The 27,696-nt window shown below is 33.5% G+C and overlaps 1 long non-coding RNA gene across 1 annotated transcript in view; it reads left to right on the top strand.

Annotated features, from left to right (window-relative positions):
• Positions 1 to 4,457: 4,457 nt before the first annotated feature.
• The window catches only part of LOC119189015, a 74,491-nt gene continuing 51,252 nt past the window's right edge, over positions 4,458 to 27,696 (top strand). The window contains exon 1 of the long non-coding RNA XR_005112210.1: positions 4,458 to 4,491. This is a non-coding gene — a long non-coding RNA (uncharacterized LOC119189015). The remainder of the gene's footprint in view (positions 4,492 to 27,696) is intronic.

Genomic DNA, 27,696 nt, shown 5'->3' with positions numbered 1-27,696 from the left:
AAACACGAATATTTCAAACTACAAAGGTTTTGTGATAATTTAATGTATAAAAAATATTGCTTGTAAAATGGAAACACTTTTGATTTTATAAACGTAAGCTATTGTACGGTAAAAATCCTTTTAAAAATATATTTCCACTTGGTATTCGGTAGCTATGGATTTCGTAGCACCTCTACGAATATTACCGCTACGAGCTACGGCGTAGCGCGCAACATTAGAAATTACATTACCACCGACAACTTTTTAATATGCATAGAACACAGTTTCATTATAAGTGATGTCCGCACCGTTATAATAATGAACTCTATTGTCTATTTTTACTTAATTGTAAAACAATTCTAAATTTGAAACTAACAAGTTCACAATATAAATATAAAACCATAAAACCGTGTTCAGCATGTGGTAGAGTAAATTTTATTATTTATATTTTGTGCCGTCAGTCCAGCGGACTATGCTTTTATGTAAATATGATTATGCACGACGCACGGGCGAAACTTTCCCAAAATGAGTTTGTAACGAGTGTCCGCGACGCTACGAGTTCCGCATGCAGAATACTATTACGGGAACCACGAATAGTTTTAATCCTTCCTATTTGGCTGATAAAACATCATAAAATGTTTGCATTTTGCGCGGTCGACTGTGTGATGGTAATAAAATAAAGTTTGAATTATGATACAGAATTTCGTTTATTAATTCGCGCGCGTAAAATATATTGCCCAAATTAAAAGGTTATTTTAACATTTATAATGAACAAATAAATCACAGCTGATAATTTTAATAATATGATTACCATAAACAAAATATATATATGCAGTGCTTTTTATTAAAAACAAATGTAACCATATTTAAGAATGGAATCAAAATTAAACGTCATGGTATATTATTTTTTCAAACACAAAATTCCTATACATTCGCGTGAACACATTGATTTTGGAACAATCGTAATCTCCAGACGTACCTGAGAAGCAAAAGCAATTGGAAGCGATTGCACCACATTGCCGCACCGCCACCGCACCGCACCGCAACGGAACACCAAAGAGAATGCAGAAGCCGTTGAATCGAAACTGGAATTGCTAACAACAGAAAGTGCTTGGAGAAACAATGGGAAGGATCTAATTGCGGTGTCCCTAGCGGCTAGGAACGCAGTCGGAATCGACATTGAATTCCACTGAACGGAGGGCACGTGCCGAAAGGAGCTGAGATGACTGACTTCCGATGTTTGCTTAAATTTGTATATGTGGGTAGTTAACCAGCCAAGTCAGAATCTAAACTTGACTAGGCAAGTATACAAGGGTCAAGATTATTCTGTGTTGTAATTAAGAGTTAGAGTAAAAGCTCGCTCGACAGGTATAGTTGGTTGAAAAGATAATCTTATATTTTTATATTTGTTGTTGTTTTAATTTTTGTTGTTTTATTATTACCAAGTCTCCTAAAACTCGACTTCGTACTATCAATACTAGAGTTTGTTAACTATATAAATTATTTCTGCATGGTAAATAAATGAGTTGAAAATTCGTGAAAAATTATAATTTGCAATAAATTTTTCCAAGGTGGTTTGGTATATTAATAATCTCATATTTCACCAGATTCCGTAGTCCATATGGGCGAGTTTGCGTTCAACTCATTCAATTATGCAAAGCTACCATTTGTTAACAGATTTTAGGGTAATTCGGTGAATGTCGACTCGGTTTTATGTTAATCAGCTTAGTGTCCGTAATTTATGTGGTACATGCTTACAAACATTTCAGGGTATAATGTGGCCATCCACTGATAACGTTATTTCGTGCAATTAATGGCAGAAACACTCACTGGCACGAGTTAAAGGCGTATTAATATTTGGCGGCATTGTTGAATTGCTTTTGTTTAACGGTTATTTTGTGTTAATTCAATGCGAGCAGCGATAAGCGTCGGAAACATTGAGTTGGACTTGTGTTACGATACTTGGCTATCTTCGAGGCTGTTATTGTTTGTTTTATAGGCCAGTGTTATTGAAATTGTAGACTGTTAAATAAAATATTGTGTGTGTAGCTGTAAAATATTTTTTTTACGAATTAAATAGTTAGGCAATGCCACTGAAGATATTCCGGTTCCTATTTTGGCCGATTATCTATGTTTTGTTCGTTGAATTGCAAAAACATACTCAAAATTTTTTAGTTCAGTTCTTTTTTAGTATTTAAATTTACATAATATGTAAACATGTTGACAATTGGCTGATATGTATATCACTTACAGGTATACACAACATTCAAAATTGTTGTTCAAAATGTTGCAATTTAATCAAAAACGATTTTCTTCATAGTCTTCATGATGTTTTAAAATTAAGTAGGCCATCAGTGGTACCTTTACCTTAAAAATAATAATAAAATTTTATAACTATTAAACAACGTTCCATATATTATGTACAATTCAAGTCTATTAGTCATAATATCATGTCTACAAAATTGGATATTGCAACCTCGCCCTTCAAATATTGAGTTGAATCGTGATAGCAAACTAGCCTCAAGCCCCAAGGGCTTGATTACACGATCTCATAGGAGTACGTACGCCCACTAATATATTTGTACCTATATTATTACACTTATAAATCTACCTAATTATGAAAGATATTTTTTATGAACTTACCTTAATGTTAGCATCCTACGCTGTGATGTTTATGAGATGTTAAGGTTTTATGTAATGTATAAAAAAAATACTTACAGTTACTATAAGGGTTTTATTTTTGTCTGCAGCTCCACCTGTATGAAATGGTATTTGCGTAGAAGAGAATTATGAGATAGCATGCTACTAAGCAGCATATTAGATACAACTTTATATGTTAGTATAGATCTATTTTTTTTTAGTTGAAGGATACATTTTTTATCCGCCCGGATAGCGACCACCGGTCACAACGTTTTAAAACCCGTTATAGTGGTCCACGTAAGTGTGACGCGTTCCAGGATTAGCCTGTGTATATCCAGTTCCAAAAGGCCAGCATATTTGTGTCAACCGTCGACACTCGACATTCTATTGGACTCTATTCGACTTACCATCAGGTGCAGTGGGGTCACTTTATCGTGCACGTTTAAGAAAAATGCCTTACAAACAATATGTTGTTTATAATACTGGGCCCTTATCCTGTATGATAGTGTAAACGCGTAACGCGGCCGTGTCATGTTATCTTATCAGAAATGTGCGTGAAATGGTATTCTGTAAGCCAAATTTCTATAGTCCTAAACATGATGCGTTGTGTTATGTGCTTGTTACGCACTGTTAAAATAACGTGCGGGATAGAGAATAAGGCCCCTGTGATGCAATCGAAAAATGCCCATATCTTTAAAAATAAATATAATACAATGTACACCTAAAAATTTTATATAACGAAAAATTCCCTCTGAATTTCTTGCAAACCCATTTCACCTTACAATTGCGATGAAACAAACCGCGCGGTATTGACTGAGCGTTGCTAACTAGACCAGTGTCATTACAACAATACTTGCCGCGATTGTAGTGGTCACATGACAGTCACGACAGAGGGGTTTCCGCGTCAACTCGTCGCCACAAAAACTGAGCAATTTTCTGATAGTCATCTGACACGAAAATGGTTACGTTTGACATGCCATTTATATTTCCATTTATCAAATACTACGTGACGCGTGAGCGAGTAATGTTATTGGCTAATTATTTTAATGAAAATAAAATTAGCTAATCATTTTGATTGCTTTCGAGTTCATGTTTGTGGCGTATTATGTGCGTAATATATGGTAAGATAGTCTATTGTTTGTAATTTATATATGTAAGGTTGTCTTCGAATTCTCTGTTTCGTGTATTAGATGTACTATCAAATCAATACCGACTCAGTATTAAATTGATTGATTGCGAATATGATCGTAGTACAGATATCAAACATAATCTGTTAAACATGAGTCGTCTGGTGACTGGCTAAAATAATTTTGGGCGACAATAATACAGAATATTACTGATATATATAACTTTTTATAAACCGGCTATATTTAGTATTTAGTTTTTGGTTAATTTATTTAATATAAAGTTATTTAAATCGTCAATACTTTTGTTAGGTGTCCTTTTCTATTTTCAATTTTTATTATAATTTTCTATATACCATTTTTTATGATTTTGATAATAATTATATTTCCAGTTTTGGAGATAATGCCTTTGGCATTAAGTCCGCCTATGAACAAAATTTTATTGTATATGAAGTGGAAATAAATATATTTTGTTAATTTATTGAATGTAAAGCTAATCTTCAAATCTTATTCGTCAATATTTTTGCTAGGTGTCCTTTTCTATTTCCAATTAATTTTTAATATTTCTGACACAGTTACCTAACTAATGCAGATATGTTTAAAAAAACCTGTATTATTAATCCAAATAAATATTTATTATTATTATTATTAAAAACATGATTATAATTTTCTATACCAGTTGTATGATTTTAATAATAAATATATTTTGATTTCAGATGTGGAGTGACGTCAGTCAGTCTGAAAGCAAGTAAGTATGAAATTAAAGTGATTACCGTCGGAGTTGTGTAATAACTGTTTGCGGCACACGACTGTATCAAACCCGTAATTATTTGTGTATTATAAACGCTTATTAGATTGATGTTATCAATGTAAAGCTAATCGGCGGTTTCAGATATCCTCACGTGTCTTTAATTGAAGTACAATGTCTGTCGGACTTTACTTGTCTTGTAGTGTATTTAACTATGTAAATACTTGTTTAGCTCGTGTTTGTTTCTGGGGAAAAGTCATTCCGTTGCTTCTTTGTTGAAATATCAGATCGCTTGTGAAATAAACTTTAATATTTATCGAACTATCATTTAAATGTAATTTCGAACTTTCTAAATCTAAAGAGTATTTTTAATAGTTACATGTATTAAATAATTTATAGCATAGAATCGGCTCATTAATTCTGAAGATTAATCTCCTACAAGCAACTTACAAATTTTATCTCTTTGTAAAAAAGGCTTAATAAAATTAGACTGAACTGCAGATGTGTTCCTAAATAATTATAAATTTATTAGGTTGAAAATAAACTAAATCAAATGATTTCTTATGTTTACGCGAATATCAGATATTTTAGAAAACTATTTTTATATGGTCCTAAACGTGACCATGAAGGCTGCAGTCTTCTAAACGTTGGAAGAAAATTATATATAAAAAATCGCGATAAAATCCTTTGACAAAAACCTTTTGAATCCCCAACATATATTTTCTTTATAAATCATGTATACATACACACTCATATTCTGAGAAAATGCATTCGTTCAGGGTTCACAATGTCTATATAACCAACAGTCAATACAAAAGATGCCAGTATTCCAGTTTAGAAAACTTAAGCCAAATAGTGAGAAAACATGCAACGCGGTATACATTCGCGATGTTTTGGTCTTGTTTGAGCTTTAGGCCTTGTTGTACCCAAACATGAGCCAGTGTTGAACTGCACGGCGCTCTTTTACCTCTCTGTCAAGATTACAGTGTTGCGGCTTCCTTCAAAGTAATTATGTTGCTGAAAGTATGAAAAAGCTAAAAGTGAAGAATTTCGGTCGGTTTAGTGCTGAAAGAAGTATAACGACTTTGATGAAGGCGCCCCCGACGAGATCTCTTTTAAAAGATAATTCTAGATGTTTTATGGTCGAACCGAAAACTTTGCTTTTTCGTAACGATGTTTCCCTTCACTCAACATAAATTTTGATATTAAAGTCAGTTTAATGTTGTTTAAATATGCATTCAGACATAGTATAAAAAGCCGATTCGATGTTGTGGATGGAATTCAAAGAATTATCTGGCTGGTATGCTTTGGGGGAGGATAGCGGTAGATGACATGGACCAATCGGGATAAGGTTTTTATACACTTGTCATTGAGAGATTTAACTATTTAAAATATTGGTTACCTTGAACTTTAATCCATCGAACATTACTATTTCAGTGTAATGAATGAATAGATAGCGCTTTTGTAAATAGAAATCTTATCATAGCGACTTGACGAGTCCAAATTTCAGTAGGTACAAGATGTTTTTATAAAATGTATTTAAATTAACGGTGAAGGAAAACATCGTGAGGAAACCTGCACATCTTAGAAGTTCTCTATAGAAATTTCGAAGGTGTGTGAAGTCTACCAACCCGCACTAGGCCAGCGTGGTGGACTAAGGTCTAATCCCTCTCAGTAGTAGAGGAGGCCCGTGCTCAGCAGTGGGCAAGTATATAATACAGGGCTGATATTATTATTATTTATTTTATTTAAAAATTCTATAACGCAATATCCAATATACAGGTTGATTTATTATGAAATTGTTAATAATAACATTCAATAGAAATACAAAGCAATGGAATAACTTCACGGGAATGACATGGCTTTCAATTAGAATGTTTAAATAGTGATGACCTACATGCATTGTCTTCATAGCAATTGATACTTGTTTATGCATAAGGGAAAACATTATTTACTCAAGTTGAATTCCCTAACAACATCATGTGAAGTTGTGCATATGGTCAGAACTCTTTCTAAGAAATGTTTAGTTCATAATTCATTTGTTATTGTATAATGATACAATAAAATGAGGAAACTAAGCAGAATGATAAACAGTCGGTGAATAGGGTCGATATATACAATTCATAATATAATTTGCCCACTTTCATAATTTATAATGTTAATAACATAGTTTTACGAAAATACTAACAAATAATTATAACAAATAGTAATAATAGAACAAATCATAATAAGTAAGATGTAAAAATAAACAATAATTTTGCTTATACTCTTCCATATTTTAAGATAAGGTACAGATTTCTATTGAAGCGAATTTTTCCCGTCCATAAAGATTAAACTTTATACCTTAGTGTTCATTTTCGACATAACGACGATAGCTTAGTTGGAAATGAAACGGTCTGCCGACACGATGGTCTACACTCTACAGGTTCAAAACCCAAAACACACCTCAGACTTTTTAAAAGTTTTGCATGTATTGTTTATCAATTATCGTTCTCTTAATGTGAAGGAAAACATCGTGAAGAAACCTAAATACCTAAAGAATTCTACGATAGAATGTAAGGGTGTGTGAAGTCTGCCTATTTGCACTGGGCCATTGTGGTGGACTAAGGCCTAATCCTTCTCTATAATAGAGGAGGCCTGTGCCCAGCAGTGGGTCAGTATATAATAAAATAATATCAGTCAGTATATAATAAATAAAAACAATGTATATAATACAGGGCTGTACGAATTTTTCTATCACAGGGCATGGTATATATACATATACGCTATAACGATAGTAGATACTGTAAACTGTGTTATAAAATATGCAAAATATTCTACGATAAATTCGACAGATCCGCAGTTCTAGTACTAAACCTGTCTAAAAGTAAATTGACTATAAAACTGAGTGGTACATGTCGTTTAGAAGTGTCGTTTATTTTTCATATTCATACCTGTAAACAATAATGGACCTAATCGATAATCTAATACCACACAGTCTTCCCTACGCAAAGAGCGGTGCGAAACAGCCGTAAGTTGATTTAATTTGTGTACTAAGATAAGTGCTTGTGTTGCAGTTCTTGTTTTTTTTATAAACGGTTATAATACAGTAAGGGTTTGTGACGGAATAGTGAGATTAACGTCGCGGGTTTGATATCAACCTTCAAGACTGCATGTCGGAATTTTCTAAATTACGTGTGTATACTTATGCACGTAGTATATATTGTTATATAGGTATCTTAGAATTCTTAATAAGATATATATGATTTACATTTTATTTATCTGTACCATTATAAAATACAATTTATGCATGCTAATATTACGTATATAGTCTTTCACGTTAGTTATAGTTTAAATAATATATTAACAAAATACAAAATTATAGATTACGAAATTATAAACACATATATATACACAAAGCAATTTATTTAAATATTGCTTTAATTTCAATTATTATTTGCGTGACCTACTCGTTAGCGCGTCTGTAGCTAAAAACAAAACAACTTATGTTCGTAATTCAAATTTAAACAAAAGAAAAAACAGACATAATTTAATTCTATATTGAATTAAATGTTGACCGCGACTAATTTTCTATCAGTTGTACTTGAGGGGGCTTTGTGCCCGTTTCAGTTATTAAGTCTCAAAGGAGCTCGGCGGGTGTTCCAAGCCTTTCGCAGAAAAAAACAGACCCGTATTAAAATGTTAACTTAAGGTCCCAGGGCCCCGAAGCAAAGATTTAACGTTGTAGCAGCAGTCATTGTATTTTTAATTCGTGAGGGTTGAAATTGCATACGCTTTTTTATGATTAAAATGTCAGAATGGCATTTGTCCACAAAGAAAACAGCTAAATATCGATCATTGTATGTGATTAATGAACTTAACATAAACATAAAACAATCCGAATATTCAAATACCTAGGAAAATCAATGGTATGTTTTCTCATTACTTAACCGACTAGATTGGTACACCACGTGTCCGCACAATAAAACCACCGGACAAAGTCTGACTACACACCTGGCGTTCGTACTCTCGTATGTGCGAATCAATGGTGTGGAAAAGGCTTTATCGATTTTAAACTACCCTTATGTTGCAGTTTGTTAAACTTATATTGTTATTGGCTTTTTAAAAGGAAATGTTCCTTTGCTTGGACCGTTTGTTTTTGCGAACTTCAAAGATGTGCATTTGTTTTGAAAGGAAAATGTGTTTCCGTTTGTGTGTGATTCTTTTTTCAATACGATGGCTTAGATAGTGCTTGTATTTTTAATTCATTTCCCTATGTGTACATTTTTTATCGATAAGCGAATTTTATCGGACGAATAATTTAGTATTTTGCCATAATATTTTAACAATTTGACAAAATGATATAATTATTTGTAGGTATGATAAAAGTTCAAATAAAAAATCAGTCCATAGGTTTATGAATCCAGTATTAATTGTTATTTTTAGTAACAATTAATGGTTGAAATGCTTTCGATTTGTCTTACAATTTCGTTGATTTGAAATTAATTGTCATTCAGGTCGTTATAAATGAAATATTCATAAAATTTTAATTGATATATTTTATCTACTTTTAATTACAGTACAAAAGTTTAAATATATAACTACGGTTCAAAGCGAGGGAAATAACATTTTTGTTTATAAAAGTTTTCAAAGATCGACTTTAAATGTCATTCATAAAGAGTCTTATTGAAATTATACATCAAAATACCGAATATTATATTGGCCCAATTCAAACACGAATTTTAATGTTTTTATTTGAAGCTGTGGCATTCATTAACAGACTTCCTTTATAATTCGATAAAATAATAAGTAGTGGAAAGAGAAAAGAAAAAGGGTTGTCTCGTAGCCGAAATTCAAAAGGTTTTAAGTTCATAAAAGCTCAAGTTAGCTCGTTGTTGAGAGCTTCGTCATTTTTTTTCGTATTATAATTTTCGTAGTTTTCACAAGGGAACGGCACGAAGCCCGCTGAGTGGTACTGAGAGCCCTAGCTTTGCTAGGAGCTAAATAACTTTACTGAACTGTTTTTGGGAAAATTAAAACAGGTAATAATGATTTCGCAAGCGGACGATTGTTTAAGCCATTTTGGGGCCTTTTTTTAATTTCAACATGTTCTGTTCCGCACGCTAGCTCAACTGTGAAACAGACGAGTGGAATGTACCAAAAAATAAGCTCACGCTACAATAAAAATACATTTTTGTTTTGGAGTACAATTTTCATATTACCATAATGTTATTGTTGCTGTTTGGTAGGATTTTAAATACAAGTTTTGGGCGCAGTTTTACTAATACTAGACTGAGTTTAAACTGTAATTTACTAATTGTTGCTCGCGGCTTTATCTGCGTGAAAAATCTTTATTACTTCAAGTCTCTAAATCATTGCAGCGATACATAGCGCAGCCTACCCTTCCAAAATAGGGGCATATAGTATAATACCAATATTTATATCTAGTATACAGGGTCATTTTGACATTGCGTTACTAAATGAAACCACATACTGGTCTTACCTTTTGATGACATTGTGCCAAAAATCATCTATTAATAACGATTATTTTCACCAAAAATCCTGGTTTTAGTTTTCTGATCTTTTTATCATTTTGTAACTTGATAAGCCTGTGGTTTCATTCAGTAAAGCGATGTTAAAATGACCCTTATATTGTGTCGGGTTCCCTTTTAAAAATTTCACCCTTTGCCACTCTCTACCGGTGTCCCAAATTTCATCTAAAACCATTCAGCTATTCCTGTGTTTATTTCTAACAAACATTCGAACATTTTACAAACTTTTCCATTTATATTATTAGTAAGAAGTAAGATTAGATAAGAAGTAGTGTAAACAATATTTTCACCAATTTCCCTTCATGAACAGATTGTGAGTGACATGTAACATATTCAGCTAACTACACTATGTACCTTTAAATATACCTTAGACTTCCAACTGATCCTTAGAAATAATTAAATTGTTTACCTCTGCAACGGCTTATTATTTCTAGTAGCTATTTATTTATAGCTGCTGATTCCCACAATAATAAGATCGATTAATACTGTGTACTGGATTGACTAGTCGCAAAGGGTGAAATTTTCCGAAAAGGAACCTAATACAACATAATATAGGTATTAATTTGCATAAATGCGGATTGTAAATACTTTTAATGATAAATAGATTTTATGTAAATTACGAAAAGGAAGCCACGAATTATATGGAGTCTTCGCCAATAATATGGACAATGTACACAATTGTCCCCAGAATACGGCTCGCCCAAACCAATATGGGCTCTCTCTCTCATGGCAGTAATCGTTTCAGTAGAGTCATATCCGGTCTTTCCATGAGTGGATTAAGAGCATAAAAATACTTAATTGCAATCGCGATTTATAGTTAACTAACTTTTGCTCACGGGTCCGCCCATGAAAAATCATTCCCCAGATAAAACTTCCACTTTGTACTTCCGTGATAAAAAAGCCTATATCCAATCTTATGATTCAAGAGTGGTCTACAAATTCCATCAAAATGAAAGATGGAAAGCGTAACAGAGTTACTTTCGTATTTATATTAGTAAGAATAATCGCGGATATAGAAAACTAGCAACTCTATAATGCACGGCGCCATCGCAACCAGATTAATATTTAATTACGTTCCCATAACAGAGGTGATTGCGTTTCCTGCAACTGACGTGCCAGTTTATTATTTTGCCAATTTGAAACGATATTAAATTCTTGGAGGTGGAACCGGGGCCTGTCTCGTCAGAAACTTGATTTATTAAACGTTCGAGTATGGATTTCATATTAGAAACGTTTAGAACATGTGACTCGTGAATAGTTTGTGATTTCCGCCGTCGCGTTCTGGATTAACGGTGCTTATAGAATGTGGAAATGATAATTGTATATTTTACCTATATTACGTATAAATATACATATGGTTTGGTATCTTGAAAATACTTTTGAAACTACCTATAAAATCTATACTTTGGAAAAATATCATTAAGTATGGGTAACTAAATTATATTTATTGCTCAAAGAGCCTGCTTTAAACAAAAAGATTAGGAATGAGGAATAACGTATTTATATAAAGATTCGTCTTTATTTTTTTTTCAAAACGCATAAATATATTTTATAAATTATACGAGTAATGGCGAATAACTTGTATTAAAATCTACATTGGTAAAATTGAGATAAACAAATCTATCGGTAGTTGTGAATGTAGGCACGAAATCATTTTTCCCTACAATCCGCCGTGCGAATAGATAATGGAAAAAGACGTGGTTTTGCAGCGCCCAGACGCGAGACAAATATTTGTAGATCATACAAATATTCGTCTCGATGTGGGACTTTACAGTTTACACCTATCGTAACGCACAAAGAGATGTTTTTTAACGGTTTCTTTTGATATTTACAAAGTGAGGTTTTGAAATAAATTAGAATTCTTATTTGAATTTTTAGGGTTTACACACGATAGAAAAAATCTAAAAATCTAATCAAGTGATGGCAACCACCGCAATCTTACGGTAATTGACAAATTGCCAGTTGCAATGATAGCCAGAACTTCGAATTATTGTTTGGTGCTACGCAGCCCTACTTACCACGAGATATCAGTTATTAGTTTAATTCAGAGTGACTTCGTTGGTTATAAAACATAACGTACTCGAAAGCGGAACACAACAATGTTCATACAATAATGGTTGTTAATACAAAAACGATCAAATGATGATACCTCCCCTGATCAACTTTCTCATACGGTAGACCAACCATTATGCACATTCTATGAGCTGGGACAGTATATACCGAGCAATATTTATCAAAATTCCGGTGCGTTTGTATAAGCCAACCCTTGTCAGGCTAACAAAGGTATGCCACGTGAAAAAACACTAATGCCAAACGTCTAAGCCAGAACTGATAACGCCAATTTGCTCTAACAGTTCAAGCTCACAATCTGGACGCTGCATTTCAAAGCGGTTTGAAACTACGAAATACTTTCTATCATAAATATATCCAATTGTTATATAGTTATTAAAGTTTTCTATTCATCACAAACTTGGCTATCTACTGCTTCAATAACGGAGCGAGTGTGACTCCTGCAGACGGTAAACTTTGTTGAACTTGCTGTGTGCAGTTCGTGCCTCGTACGCCGAAATACGTTTTGTGTATTTATAAAGATTTTTGATGTCGTGATGTCATAAAATTTAACTAGTTGATAGCCCTCTGTTATCATAAAATTAAACTGATATCAGTTTATGTAACCCTACCAACGTGGGGAGGATTATAGAACACGATAAACTAATTTTCTGTGTCATATAGGTAAACATTTTTTTATGTTTCGTTTATTTTACTTTTCGAATCTACACCGTATATAATGTACATGTATGAATTTTCAGATATTATTTTTTACCGTGTAGCAAGTTACTCTCGGATCCAATTGGATTATAAAACAATATGTTTATGTAATTAAATACAAATCTTTCTTAAGTAAAGAGTCAAACAGTCCAATTTGTAAATCCAGAAGGTGTATTATCAGATTCACTAGAAAGTTTAATGTCAGTTGTGTTCTCTATGACAATAATACTCAAGTTACCTATTGTTTAACAGAAAACACTGTTGCCCAACAAAGAGGTATATTAGAAAAATAATGACGAATTTAGTTTGTACTACTCTTGTCCACAGACGGTACGTCCGAACTCAAGACCTTCCTCTTAAGCAACATTTCGATGAGCGGATTCAAATATTTTTCCTAAGTGCAGATCCTCTTGGCGTCCGTTTGAAGCAAAGACATCTTTGTGCGCGAGTCTTTTACAGATATTTTGGCAAATAGTCCTGTGATGCGTCGTTAAGACGGTGATTTCAGCTTTTATTGTTGGAAATATGAGCAATGTAGTAACTGGATTTAGCATATCTGAAGATAAATAAGAATTAGGATCATTAAACTTTTAAATCATGTTTGTTATTTGTTAAGAACGATATTAGGGTACAAATAAATCCGTTTATAGTTGAGTTTTATCCGGTAATAGTTTCTTACTGAACTCCGTACCGACAAGGAAAAAATAAACACAAGTTGCAAAATCCCCGTTAATACTTAGTTTGACTTCCTTAATTGTTTTGAACTGAGGATAACGCTAAATTCTTATGAAGCAACTAAAACAAGTAAAACATTACAATATAAAGTTTCAAGTTGTAATTTGGACGAAAGCCGCCCTGAACACGCAATTAAATGTTTGAAATAATTACGGGGAACAATTACCAAAGTGGCAGCAGAGTTGTGGACGACAGATGTTGGCTTTGGCGAGTGAAACGTTTTTAGACCCGCGCTGAGGACCCGTTCCTCGGCACGTTAAACTTTTGCTTCTTAGCGAATCGCACCAATCTATCCGAATAAACGATATTTTACACTTCTCTAAATATAATGATGTTTCTTTAGTACTTTAAGGGCCCGTGTCACAAATTTTAAGTCTACGAAATATAAAAGTCACACTGCAGTCTATGCTCTCAAATAAATAGTAATAAAATGAGCACTACCTACAATAGCTGTTTAATACTGATAAATAAAATTTACTTTAAACTGCAAAACAGGTCCCAATGAACATAAAAATATTATTATTATCTGTAAGATTTAATTCACTACTAATTGAGGAGTGGTTACAGTTAATTCAAAATATATCTGCATGATGTGATGTGATGTGATTAATATAAAAATATTTATTATGATTAAAATTATTACCATTGTTTCCAAGTTCAGTTAAATTCGGCTCCTTCCTCGCCATTGTGCTTGCCTGGCACGGCCGGGGCACTTTTTGTCTCGTTTCTATCAGACAACTTTCAGCAATTCTACTTTTATGGACCATCTGCTACCGCCATAATCATATTCCATTGTAACAATACATTTTAACTCTTAATATTCGTTTTGAACGACAAATTTGTAATACTTAATGTTTTAAGAAAGTTGTAAGTAGTTTCAGAAAATTATGCAAGCTTTAGTTTAAATATAATTGTAAGTCTTTTCGATGTTTCAGAAACTTGGTTGTAAGTTACTTAGTTGTAGTTTACTAACTTTCTTAGTAAATATTCTAATTAATTGGATTCTGACATATTTTTCTAAGTATTTTTATATGGCTATTTCAAAATGATTTTTAACATCGTATTAATCCAAAAATGTACCCAAAAATATCGAATAATAAAAAATGATGGAATCACTCTTTTTTATAATATTTAAGATGTGTCGCAGAAGTTAACCTCAATAGCGCGCAATAGATATTTCATTTAAGTTGAAATTTGACGATACGCCAGTATTAATTAATGCCGTCCATTAGCGTCGCTTGCTCCGTCTCTGAGAGCGCTCTATCGCTCTAAATGCAATTAGTTTAGCGAAGCACCGACACCGCGCGACACCGAGCTCTCAACCTAAATATAATTCGCGCTCTAATAAGATTATACCATGGAGTGTTCATAAGAAAATATTGTAGCCCGTAATGAAATATGCGATGAACTTTCAGCTTTACGGCTGGAAATATTCTCCGCTTGATTTTTACTGTAGTGTGGATCTTTTTTACGTATAAGAAGGTTGGTTAATCATTCCTATTGTTGGAATTTGCGTTATTGGAATTGTTAATGGTTTAATTGCAACTTTTTTTTTCTAAGTTAGTATTTTAAAACAATAGTTTTTATAATAAGAACCGACTAAGAGTCTGCACGTCATCTGGGCCTTTCATTGAAAATCAGCGTTGCAGTACTACTTAGGTCGTACTGTAGCATCCAGCTGAATGAGAAATACCTTTGCTGGACTTTATGTAATTTTTATTTCTTTATTTATTTATAATATAATCATTTTCTTTGTTTAATTTTATTTATGAAATGTGTCGATTCAAAATTGTGCCAGCAATAAATCTTTCTTTCTTTCTATGCTTAAATTCTTCTAAGGGCTCATTCCTTCCGGACTTCGGTCCGTGTAGCGTTTATTGCTACATCAGCCCTGGCCGGAATTATCAGTGTTATATTATTATTAGGAACAGCAGTGGTTAGGTCCACAACTTATTTTATGGAAATACTTCTACAAATAAATTGCCAACCAGATAGTCCTGATCAACTGACTCGATCAGTCTAACATTCGATGCTTTTACGCTGAGGCTGATGCACAAACGCTTTTTTACAATCGTAAACGTTAATGGAAAACAAAAAAAAACATGGGAAAAACATTCAAAGCAGGAAAGAGTGAGCCATAATCATGAAAAAGGTAATTTATTACGCCCAATTTAGACACGTATATTGAATAGGATTTTAGTTCGTATCCAATAGTAAAATATTCACCTTGATGCTGTGCGATAGCCAGTCTCAATATCGTAATAAATGTGACGTAAAATTACTGCGCAGTGGAACGATCACCACTCCCACGTCCTGGATTTGGATCCCGGGTCGGTTAAAGTGATATTTGGTTTCTATGCTTAGTATCAGCCCGGAGTCTGGTATTTGTGCCCGATATGGTGATAGACTCGCCCCTTGTTACATTATGGTACGGAACACATGAGGCGAAAAGTGGATGCCCTAGTTGCATCTCTGCCTTCGTAGATAATAGGTGAAACTACTTCTTAGGTATTTACTCGTCCTCAGTGTGGCCTTAATATAAGGTACCTATCAATTGTTACACCTCTAATGTAGTTGTGTAACTACCAGTTTCATAATAGTCTACAGTAATATATAAAGTTAAAGAGTATGTTTGTTTGTTTGAGTGCGCTAAAGGAATTACTAAACCAATTTTAAAAACCTACATTATTCCTGCGTACTGTATAAAGCTATATTTTTATCCCGGGAAAATATAAAGCAGGAAATTTGTCCCGGAAAATCTTTTTGACGCGGGTGATGCCACGAGCAAAAACTAGTCGAAGATATAAAACAAAAACGTTTATATCCTAACTATAGAGACTAATATGAGCATAGTTCGCATGATTAGCAGATTACCTACTAATTGTTAGCACTTTGCACCATAAGTTGAATGAGGTAATATCTATAATCGCATATTTTGGTGGCATCGTCTTTGCCTAATGGAAGGTTCGGGTTAGTAATAATCGATATGAAGTTATATACATTGGACATTGTTGCATTGTCTTGCAGTAATGTTAGTTCATACACATATCTATATCGGTTATAGGTGTTTAATTGTAAACTATAATTAATATCTATCGGACATGACACATATAACTGCTTTCTTAATTAGGTTTTGATTATCTTAGTTAACGTTGATTTTTGGCTAACTCGATTTGATTTTTTTTTTACCTGATTATTGCTTCTCTCTCAGTAGTAGAGGAGGTCCGTGCCCAACAGTGGGACAGTATATAATACAAGGCTGATATTATTATTATTATTGCTTCACGCATGTATACAGAGATTTGACGTCATTAATAGTATTTACGGCTCATTCTCAGATGGTGCTAAAATATAATAACTAAGGTTCAAAATAATATTTTTTGTGATGTGATTATTTGTAAGTCGCACTTTACAAGCCATACCACCACATACGAGTACGCATCACCTATATCGCCTATCGTAACAACGGACACCAAGTCCACAGTCCAGGCTGATATTCTATATATATTATTACGTCAAATAAAAATGAATTACACAAAGTTAAATATACTCAAAACTTTTGAGATATATATTTACTAATATTATGTACTATAATTGGAAATTATGAGGCTTAACATCCAATCTCTCATGATGACGAGCGCATTGCAATGCCATACAAAACACAATAAATCAAGGTACCAATTTTTCTAGCTATTATTTATAGGCGACCGTATCGCCCATCAGGTGAACAACTTTCTCATATTATTAAAATATGCATATAATATATATTTTAGTATAGTCTATATCTCAAAATAAACATTAATAAATCAAATTACCTTCGACTTTACTCAGTCAAGCAATTTCTAATATGATTTGAAAACAATGATGGCATTCAACTGTTAATATTTAGACTGCTGCATACAATTTGCGAACTTAAGTTCTTGCAATAGCAGACGGCATTAGACCTGTACGGTTCAATGATTTGGAGACGGTAGTTAACGATACTCACAATGGCGCAGTGGAGGCTGAACCATTTGAGAAACGACAGGCTACAGGTTGGATTATCGGACTGAGAATGAAAATCAATATTATTTACAGTCCACGCAAAAATAAGTATTTCCTTAAACTGTAAATGTTTTTAAATTCATTAAATATTATTTAGCGCTGCCAGATATGACGTCGAATTTATGTTTAATAAACGAGTAATTACTAATTGTTCGTGTTAGAATATAAACTAATAAAGCGGTTTTCCATCAGCAGTTCACGAATAGGGAAGAAATAAATTAAATCAAATGGTGATGAACAGTGATGTACATTTCCGCCATTTTTATTATAGTGGTGTGTGCCTGTATTGAAATATAGATGTGCGATTTTCAAAATTAACCAAAATATTTAAGTGAATAAAAGTTATGTAGCACCTTATCTGAAATTGAATGTAGGCGTCATTATTTAAGTTTAAAGGATTTTCAATTTAAAACACTATATTTTTAATTTAATGCAAAAACTCAAACAAAACTTTTAGAGTAGTTTAGAGCAGTTTTCCAATATCTATCTTTCGCTAAGTCACACTGTTCTCCGTTAACTGCAAAGGCTGTGCTGGGTCTAACGCAAATTATTAGCGCAACTTTAACCTTGCTCCCTCCCCGGGTATTCTTTCACGTCCGGCTTCGCTCCACGAACCCTCAATAGATTCATTAAGACTCTAACGAGATCTTCCCGAGAGATTCACGAATGCTTTGTTTCATTAAATGCGATTTATTTTGTTTATACGTTTTCAGATATTTGTTTATAGTACGCGCCTAATAATACGCCGTTTTCTATCCTCGTTCCTTCGTTTATGAAGGAATCAAATTGTCTTTCGTGTTGTCTGTGAATTTATATTTCATTTTATGGTGTACCTTCTTGATGATATATATTAGACGAGATTTGACCTGAGTTAGGTAATGTATATTTTTTATGCTTAGGTATATTATCGTTGTCTTTGGTATATGAGCAAGGTGTAAAGTCTATGCAATACAGAACATCTAAAGCAAAAAAAAAAAACCGTAAAAAATACTTTAATAACCAAAAAGTTGGTTGGTACGTAAATCCAAGTTCGCGTCCAAATCGCAGTGGTTCGCTTTTTTTACTGATTGCGAAATTGATAGTTAATACAAGAAAGGCTAATTAAAATAATCCCAACCTACATATATACCTACGAGACGTTGCCTGCCTTAGTGGTTCGAACATCAGCTCGGGCAAAGTTTTATGAGGGTTTATCTAAAATAATTAGTCCTCGATTTGGTACCCTGCCCTCTTACCTCTTACCTCGGTCACTTATGATCGGCAAGAGACACGACGTCAGATAGACCACCAGCTTTAAATCCATGTTAAAGTATTTTATCAACATGCTCTTAAAAGTGTGTACCGCGGATTCAACATTGTAGGAATGCATTGCACTCCAATCTTGGATCGGAGTAAGTGGAGGAAGGAGTATGTTTATCGTCAAGCGTTTCATTGACAAGCCTATTTATTTGTATTATATATAAGATACAAATAAATAATTTATATTGAATATATAGAGGTCAGTTAAGTTTAAACTCATGTACACCACTTTTTTTAGACGAGGTTAAAACGAGCGTTCTTTACTCGTCAATCAAGGTTATTTTGATATCCAAACTATTAGAATTTCACTAACGTTACGCTTAAGACAAACCATATAAAACATGTATGTATATTGTATAACTACGTTTCCGCATAAATTTAAGCCAAAAATCAATATAGCATTTGCATTAAAATACCTTTTGATGAAATCCAACATGCGACTGAAATGAAAGAGATTAAAAATTCACCCTCCATAAGTTACTTTACCGACAGCTTTGATAATTAGGCAGCTACGACCGCCCCGGCAAGTTCAGCTTATTATACAAATATAGCAAGAAATGTGCCCGTCTGTATGTAAATAATTATATGATTTTGCATTGGAAATGTGAAAGTGAATGGTTTAGTAAGACATTGGATTTAATGTTTTATTGCAATTTGAATATGATTTTAAATACATGTGAGCCTTCTTTGGTTAATTTACGTTTGATTTAATTCCTATTCCATCATCGTACGTCAATGTATTCTATTGTTAGAGTTCCGTAAAAAAGTAAATGTATTTTTATTGGACATAATAATATAATAAAAATAAAATATATTTTTCTCCATGCATTACCACAATTTTACCTTACTAATATTTTAACGAAAGTTTGTGAAATAATTTGATTGTTCGGACGTTTGGATGTTTGTCAAAAGTAAACGTAGAAATAATTGAACGGGATTCGAAGAAATTTGACACACGGATAGGCTACTGCCAAAGAGAATTATAATATATATGGAAAGGCTACTGCTTTTATTTTATAGAAAATAATGGAAGTTTTTATATTGATGGTAACGCTTTTAATCGTTATAATGTTTTAAAAAGTTTTGTAGCGGGAAAGGCTTTTCTCACAGGCGAAGCTGGAAGTAACACATGTGTATTATGAAGTCAATTTTAAAATTGACACGATCTAGACTAGAACAGATATCCATACAAAATAGACCAAATTTACTGCACCCTATTAATACCCTCCCAAAACCACTGAATTAGCCAAATTAACGCACCATGAATATTTTTGGCAAATTTACTATGTTAATGTCGACATTAAACACCTTTATTGTGGCACTAAACGCAAATCGATCGGAAGCGGCGTGTCGACGTTTCAAATCTAGGGAGGTATTTTTCAAGGCGACTGCAGCGTCGAGATAAGCGCTTTTCGTAATGTGACCGAATTTCAATCAAATTTATGAGTTATAATAATGATTATAGGTGCTTTATCTGCTCAGCTCATAAAATTTTCTCAATTTGAATGAAAAGGTGAAGTCTAGTGTAAAAAATTTGAAATCGCAAGGCGCTGATAACGTTTCGCTAAATTAATCTCGGAAAAATATTCGGAGGGGAATTGTTTCGATTGATCATTGCACGTTTGTCAATGTTAATATTTATTTAGATACGAATGGTTGGGGTGGTCTGAATATTAATTGGTCTTGGAGGTAAAATCGTTTGGTAAACGAGAAGAAATAAATGAAGACCATTTTTATTTTCTGTGTTCATTTTTTTATTATTACTAGGCTTAAATTAATGACATTTAAATATTGTTATTGTATTGTTTTTTAATATTAATAAATGTTATTTTTCTTTGCAGTCAATATTTTGAAATGAATATAATCTATAGATAAAAAATATTGTTAGTATACTAATATTGCCGTCATAAGGAAAAGGGCATTTCTACACAAAAGTTTTTGTAAGAAGCCAATAAAAGCACATTGCTTCGTCTTTTATTTATTATTACGAATATATTTTTAACTGAATTTCAGAAATAAATAGATACGTTTTTTCAATGATGACGGCAGAATACTGTTTTTGTTCTTTTATTACAACCGTACTTAATATAGGTCCTCTTTATGGATTATAAGTATAATCGATGTTCCGTATTTATGACTCCCCCGCGATGTCGCGAAGGTCGTAAATACATTGAACGTAAATTGTACATACGATTTCGTTCATTACTGATATATAAATAAAATCAAATTGTATAACATTTTTTTTTATAAAATGTTTTTGTATGATCAAATGATTATAACTTGCTATAAATAATTGTATACAGAGAAATTTTGTTGAGTTAGGAATACAAATTTTAAAATGGAAACAATAAATACCATGACTTATTTAAATTATCTAATTAAATTTAATTTTAAGGAATTAGCCTGAAAAAAAACTAGTGTATACCTAAGCAATTGTGCACTTATAAGTTATATCGATTGTTGTCGTTTTAAAATTGTATTCGTGTCAATTGTTGGCTAGTAAAATAAATAAAATTAAAATAAAAAAGGATATGTATGTATCCTATATTTAATTGTCAATAAACTGCAACCAATGGCTTTCCCAAATGAATAAACAAATAATGTATTACACGCCTTAAATCGTCGTATCCTAACTCCTTGTACAGGTAACGCCATTCCCCTAAAATCAATAAAATAAAACACTTCAATATTTAAAGTGTAAATTTTCTTTCCGTTCGATTTTATTTGAAATCATTTTCCGATATAATAAGTTATTATAACACTTAGTAAAAGTCGGCGAGTGAAATCTTTGTTCTCGGAACCCCGGAGTGAGGCAGACCGCTCGCAGCGATTGAAATTTAAAATATTGTACCCTTTGCCATTATGCGAGCTTATTCACCCTTGAAATATCCCTAGGGGGCGCCAGGTACAACGATTGGGGAAAATATTTTACACTTGTTACTAAGGATGTCGTTTTAAGTCTGCCATTACCGTTTAAATTGAAGACGAGTTTGAACCTAATGCTATGCCAATAGGATTCATAACCGGTAACACGCGTACGATATTATGGGAATATTTATGACACGCACTTAATTACTGTGTCGAGAATGAAAATTGTTATTGAAACCGAGTTGATTGAACTGGCGATTCATAACTATGTCATTTTGGATGCGACGCTAATGAAAACACGATTAATCATCAGGCGCACTCTCAGTGAAATGTTATGCGACGCGTGATTCTGCAATTTGTTTATTGTGTATTATTTTTGTTATTAATGGCCGTTTTATATTGATGAGCGTTCTTATTTTAAATGCAGATTAAAAAAAATCAAAGTGTTTAATTATATACTCGTAGTTTTATTAAATTTATTTTGATTACTAAGAGTGTCGTTCATGTTTCGACTACGGTAAACAAAAACTACCAGGTTAAATTGAAAATTATAACTTAAAAACAAAAGCGAGCTATTCGTATATTGTTTAAAAATGAAATAGTAACAGTAGTTCTCGTAGCAGAACAAAAGATTCCGTAAAATTTCGAGGCTTAAATTCCGTTGGTTAATTTAGCTCAGTTTAAATGGAGCTACGACGAGGCCGCCAGACCCGACGGTAAGTGTCATATCATTGTTTGCTGGAAGCGTTTTTGTTTCGGATCGGTTGTCTGTTGGAATTCAACCAAGAATGGAAACAATTTTGAAATTCGGGATTTCGGAAAACGAATCCAAGTTTACGTATGAATATGTAGCCCTAAATTGAGAGTACAAGCCAGTGCACATAATTAAAATGTTCACTAAACCTTGCCAGTACGAAAATAATTAAACGAATAACTCCACTCATTAGTCGTCATTGCGGTACCTCTAGGTGCACAGCGAGGGCGTACTCTACCCGCATTACTGGATATTAGCTCCGGCCCACTGGGCAGAAAGCGAACGTTTACTTGATAAAATAAATTTGAACAAAACAAACGCATCCGCTGCGGCAATATGAATCCACCTCTCTGAAGTTGTGCTAAGCGGCATGGAAGTGGAAAAATGGTAGCCGGGTATGGGCTAATATGCGAATACTTGGAATACCCGTTAGATTTGTCATCAATACCTGAACGGGACGGGTAGTCGCGAAACTATTTCTGCGCTGGAACAGGGGTTCCCAAAGATAGATTGGACGAGAAGTTGTCTGTAGATCTGATTCTAGATACGATATTTATTAAGGGAGTTGCAGGAATCTATAAAAGAGGTTTTATTAACTATAAAAAGAAGAATCAGCGCGTTTATTTAGGGCTATGTTTAAAATAGTACTAAATTTGGGGATTTTGTTTTTTAATTTTTAACAGATAAATTACGTCGTGACTTTCTTAAGCTTGTAGCAATGTTGAAGATTCGAAATATTTTAAAAACAGAAAATAAAATTATCTAAATAACTAGCTAATTTTTTAAATACATCAAGCTAACATGGATGGAATTAGCACGATGATAATTGGGACATTGCCTGAATTATGAAAAATTATTGTCCATGTTGTCCAATGTGCAAATAATTCGTTTGTGAACTAATTACTAATACTATAATAACTATGGCATACTGTTGTATTAAACTCGACATCACCGCAAAACCTGATAAGTAAAAACACAGAACCGTATAAATGGTAAGATCGTGTATCCCTTTGAATGTTAGTTTATTGAAATCAGTTCTTTTCAAATCAGCCCGGCCAAGATCCGCACAGACGCTCTCGGAGAATTTAAATTCGTAACTGAATTTAAGCCGAATTGAAGTGTCAAGCGTAACGAGAGACTCACTCGTGCCCAGTAGGGTGGCCATTCGTTAGTCTAACTCTTTTGGTAAAACGACCCCAGGATAAGCCGGGTGCACTGTTAACATTCTTTTCAATAATGATGGGAGGGGAACGCGGGGTACCCTGTGTCTTGTTTATTGGATTTTTTGTTGCAATCTACATATGAATAGCAAAAGCAATCTGTCGGACGTTGGAGGGCGTCGAGTCGAGCTTGCTTTTGTTTGCTTAATCTGCACTATATTAAAAATAATATTTGGTGCATTACTCGTTAGTATTACAGACATTAAATATCGGTGTAAATATTTACTCGTTTCTCAAATTATGTTACACAAACATGTATGCTTATTTGCAAACTCGGTACAAAATTGAGGGTACCACTAGCAAACAAATTAAGTGAGTGTGCGCAATAGCAATTTATTTCTTGAAAGATTTTTCACGACGGAGGCAATTCATAAATTACGTGCAAGTATCGAGTGGTCCGCGTTCCGCAAACTATTCGACTCTAAGTTTTCCATATCCACTTTAAAGTTTCGCTGTAAAGTAACAACACGCGTGTTGGTCGCTTTAATAAGTGCCCGCGCATGATAAATAGGATCAAGTGCGGGAACGAATGAGGGCCTTTTGTCTTTCTATGGCCCACAAAGTGTTTCTCCGCCCTTGTCACACGGAGCCCGAGGGTTGCGGATTTAATACAACGTTTGTGGACTAGAAAATGAAAACGTATGCCGCTTTGGGGTTAAACCAAGCGAAGTGGAACGATTCGTATGTAGCCAGGACACATGCCGGTTTTATTTTATTCTGCGGTTAGAACTCTGATTTGTTTTACTTTCGGACTATCCAATTTGCAAATTCTTATTAGGCATTTGGTTTTCAAATTGTAATTTTTAATTAATTAAACAAATGTATTTGTAAAGGGAATTATTTTCACCACTGTATTCTGTTTATAAAGTGCGTTTGGGGGACATCCAGTCGGGTGCAGACATGTCTGAACCGAATGTATGCATTTTAGTAAAACTGTACTTTCCCTTCACGGAACTCTGGGGCGGTCTTCTATCATTTCAAGTCGGTTTCCTTGGCATTTTAATCGACACCTCAGAATAGAAGTTCCATGGTAGCCCCAAAATTAAATTGGTGAAAGAGGGTGCACCAATTGCACCTCTGCCTACCCCTTCTGGAATAACAAGGCGTGTACGTGTTATATAATAATCTAACGTGTTGAGGCTTAATTGGATTAATTCCGAAGTTAATGTGGATGACATACAAACAGCTATTAAAAAATCTGCAATTAACTAAAATAATTTTATGAATGCTTTAGCTACATGCCCAGACTGGGGCAAAGAGTTAGTCACGCACACGTGAATTTGATGAGGGTTGATATACCAACCGACACGGAGATCTTAATTTGAATTTCACGTGCCTTAGCAATTCATTGTCAAGTGTGCAAACAACTTTATTAAAATTGAGCCAATGGATTGTGGATTGATTTATTTAGCACTACGCATTGCTCGCGACTGTGCCCGTGTGAGAATCTTTTTTTGCGAAGGTCTAAATCACTGTATAAATCCATAGGCCCATACGTAAGATATCAGCAGCATCTATTTAGAACATAAATTTAAAATCATAAATATTACCTACAGGAGAAAATTACCAAAACAAAAATGTGTTAATCCAAAATATGGTGTGTCGTTATATAAAATTTTATCAAAATACTTTTTCAAACATATAAACATATAAACATTAAAACATTTGCACAAGCATTCGCCTTTATAATTTTATATTAAGTTTAAGTATATTAAATGAACGCAGCATAATAATATAATATTAGCAAGATAAGATATGATAAAGAAATAACATTATTTTGTGCAGATCTGATATATAAAGGGTAAAATCAGATTAATCTTCATTTGCTCCGAACTGAAATAACCATGGTATATTTGGCCGACAGCCTACGTCTATACTGATATAGCACCTTTCAAACGTGGCTGTCACTTTCAAAACTTTGTTATGATGTCATTGTTCTGAGTATGAGTCCCATTGACCAGATTGGTTTAACTGACTTGATATCGTTCGTAGATAGACTAGATTTTTTGATTTCTAGGAGTTATTATTCATTGTGTTGTATCTGCTATTATCTTTCTTTTTTTGATTTCTAGGAGTTATTATTCATTGTGTTGTATCTGCTATTATCTTTCTTTTTTTGATTTCTAGGAGTTATTATTCATTGTGTTGTATCTGCTATTATCTTTCTTTTTTGATTTCTAGGAGTTATTATTCATTGTGTTGTATCTGCTATTATCTTTCTTTTTTTGATTTCTAGGAGTTATTATTCATTGCGTTGTATCTGCTATTATCTTTCTTTTTTTTTTCATACAAGAACGGCATAGTGACCCCCTTGCACTGCAGTAGGGTCCAATAAAATGTCGATTAACGAGAGATGATTACCGCTCAACAGTCGAGGCAATTATGCCGGCCTGTTGAAACCGTATATAGGTACACAGGCTGATTTCGGAACGTGACACACTTACGTAGGCCACTATAGCAGATTCTAACATCTTATATATTATGGTGGTTACTTCGGGCGGATATAAAATATATTCATTCAACAGCAATACAAGATGGAAGCAATAATATAAAACAAGAAGATGACTTGCCACGTTTATAGATTCTACTATTCATCATAACCAGAAAAAAGCAATTAAGGAAAGCTGCAGTTGCTGATATGTACACTAGCTAGAGAACATTACGCGGGCACTAACAGTGCAAACAAACTGCGCGTGATTTATGTTTCGTATCCAAATTACAGTAGAATCTCCATAGAATTAAACCAAGACCGGCGACCATTAGAAAGGTCGCATCCATTCGCAACAACACGTTAAAGTTACACAGACGGAATGGCCAACCGACGTAGACAAAGCGAGGTCATCAATATAACTGAGTTTAGTTCAGTTCGGCCGGAGGGCACAGAACACCACATTAGTACGAGATTAATACACTCCTATCGAATAGTTATTACCCGTCCCTTATTGAGAGTCTTTCGATACACGCAACGCCTATTTGACTTGTCTTGCTTCGTTGAACACTTCCTGATTTGGCCGTGTTTTTTGGATCAAAGTCCTGTTCAATCAAGTAGAATGTATTTCTTACGGTACTGCGTAGGCTATTGTTGTGTTGAGTTTAGATCCCTATTTCCGTAGAGGTTTCTTGCACTTATCAATTTCTTTTGTGATTGTTTCATCGATTATATTTTGCGAACTGCATTGGATACATCTACGTATTTATTATTATTCCCTAAATGTTGTATTATATACACAACTAGGTATTGCTCGCTACAAAACACTGTTCATAGCACAACCGGTAAGAAAACTGGGCTATCTATTTTAAACATTCCGTTATTTCCAATGGGAAAGAACTACCAGGATCAAAAGTAGCCTCTGTATTAATCTAAAACATGGTCTAGTCGGGGACAAAATTACATCCAAATTCGTTCAGTTGTTTCTGCGTTTATATCCAACAAATATCTTAACATTTTCAAAAATGTTTCCTTTTATATTCGTGAGATTCCATAATTTGAGCTTATACTTAAAACATGCCTATTTCAGTCAACAAACAACATTGACGTTTGACGATTTAAAGGACATTATAATAGTTGTTCTTTAAAATAGTTACTAATTTTATATTCGACTTGGAGATTGTAGTAAGATATCGCTCTGCGCAGTTTTGTATAATCAAAGTTTTGTTTGTTGCTACCATTATTAAATTTGCATATCTCTTTATTTAGCTGTATTATACAAAAAAATATATATTGTCATATTACGGACTACAATTTAGAGTGTTGACGTCATTTTTAACGTCAGTGAATACAAATTTACAACTTGTTTTATAACTTCATTGGTGATTTCTCGCTTCTGATATAATTAATTTTCGGAGTACACTTCGTATTTCTTTACTTCAAATACGAAATGAAAGTCTGGTAATTTTTCATTGAGATTTCGTATCTATCTCGATTGACATATTACTGGGTTTTGTTCGCGGCTTCATAGCCTTGAAAAAGTTATTCAGGATAAAA

The sequence above is a fragment of the Manduca sexta genome, chromosome 11, assembly GCF_014839805.1.
Source record: "Manduca sexta isolate Smith_Timp_Sample1 chromosome 11, JHU_Msex_v1.0, whole genome shotgun sequence".
NCBI classification, from domain to species: Eukaryota; Metazoa; Arthropoda; class Insecta; order Lepidoptera; family Sphingidae; genus Manduca; species Manduca sexta.
This window is presented reverse-complemented; position numbering and strand designations above follow the sequence as displayed.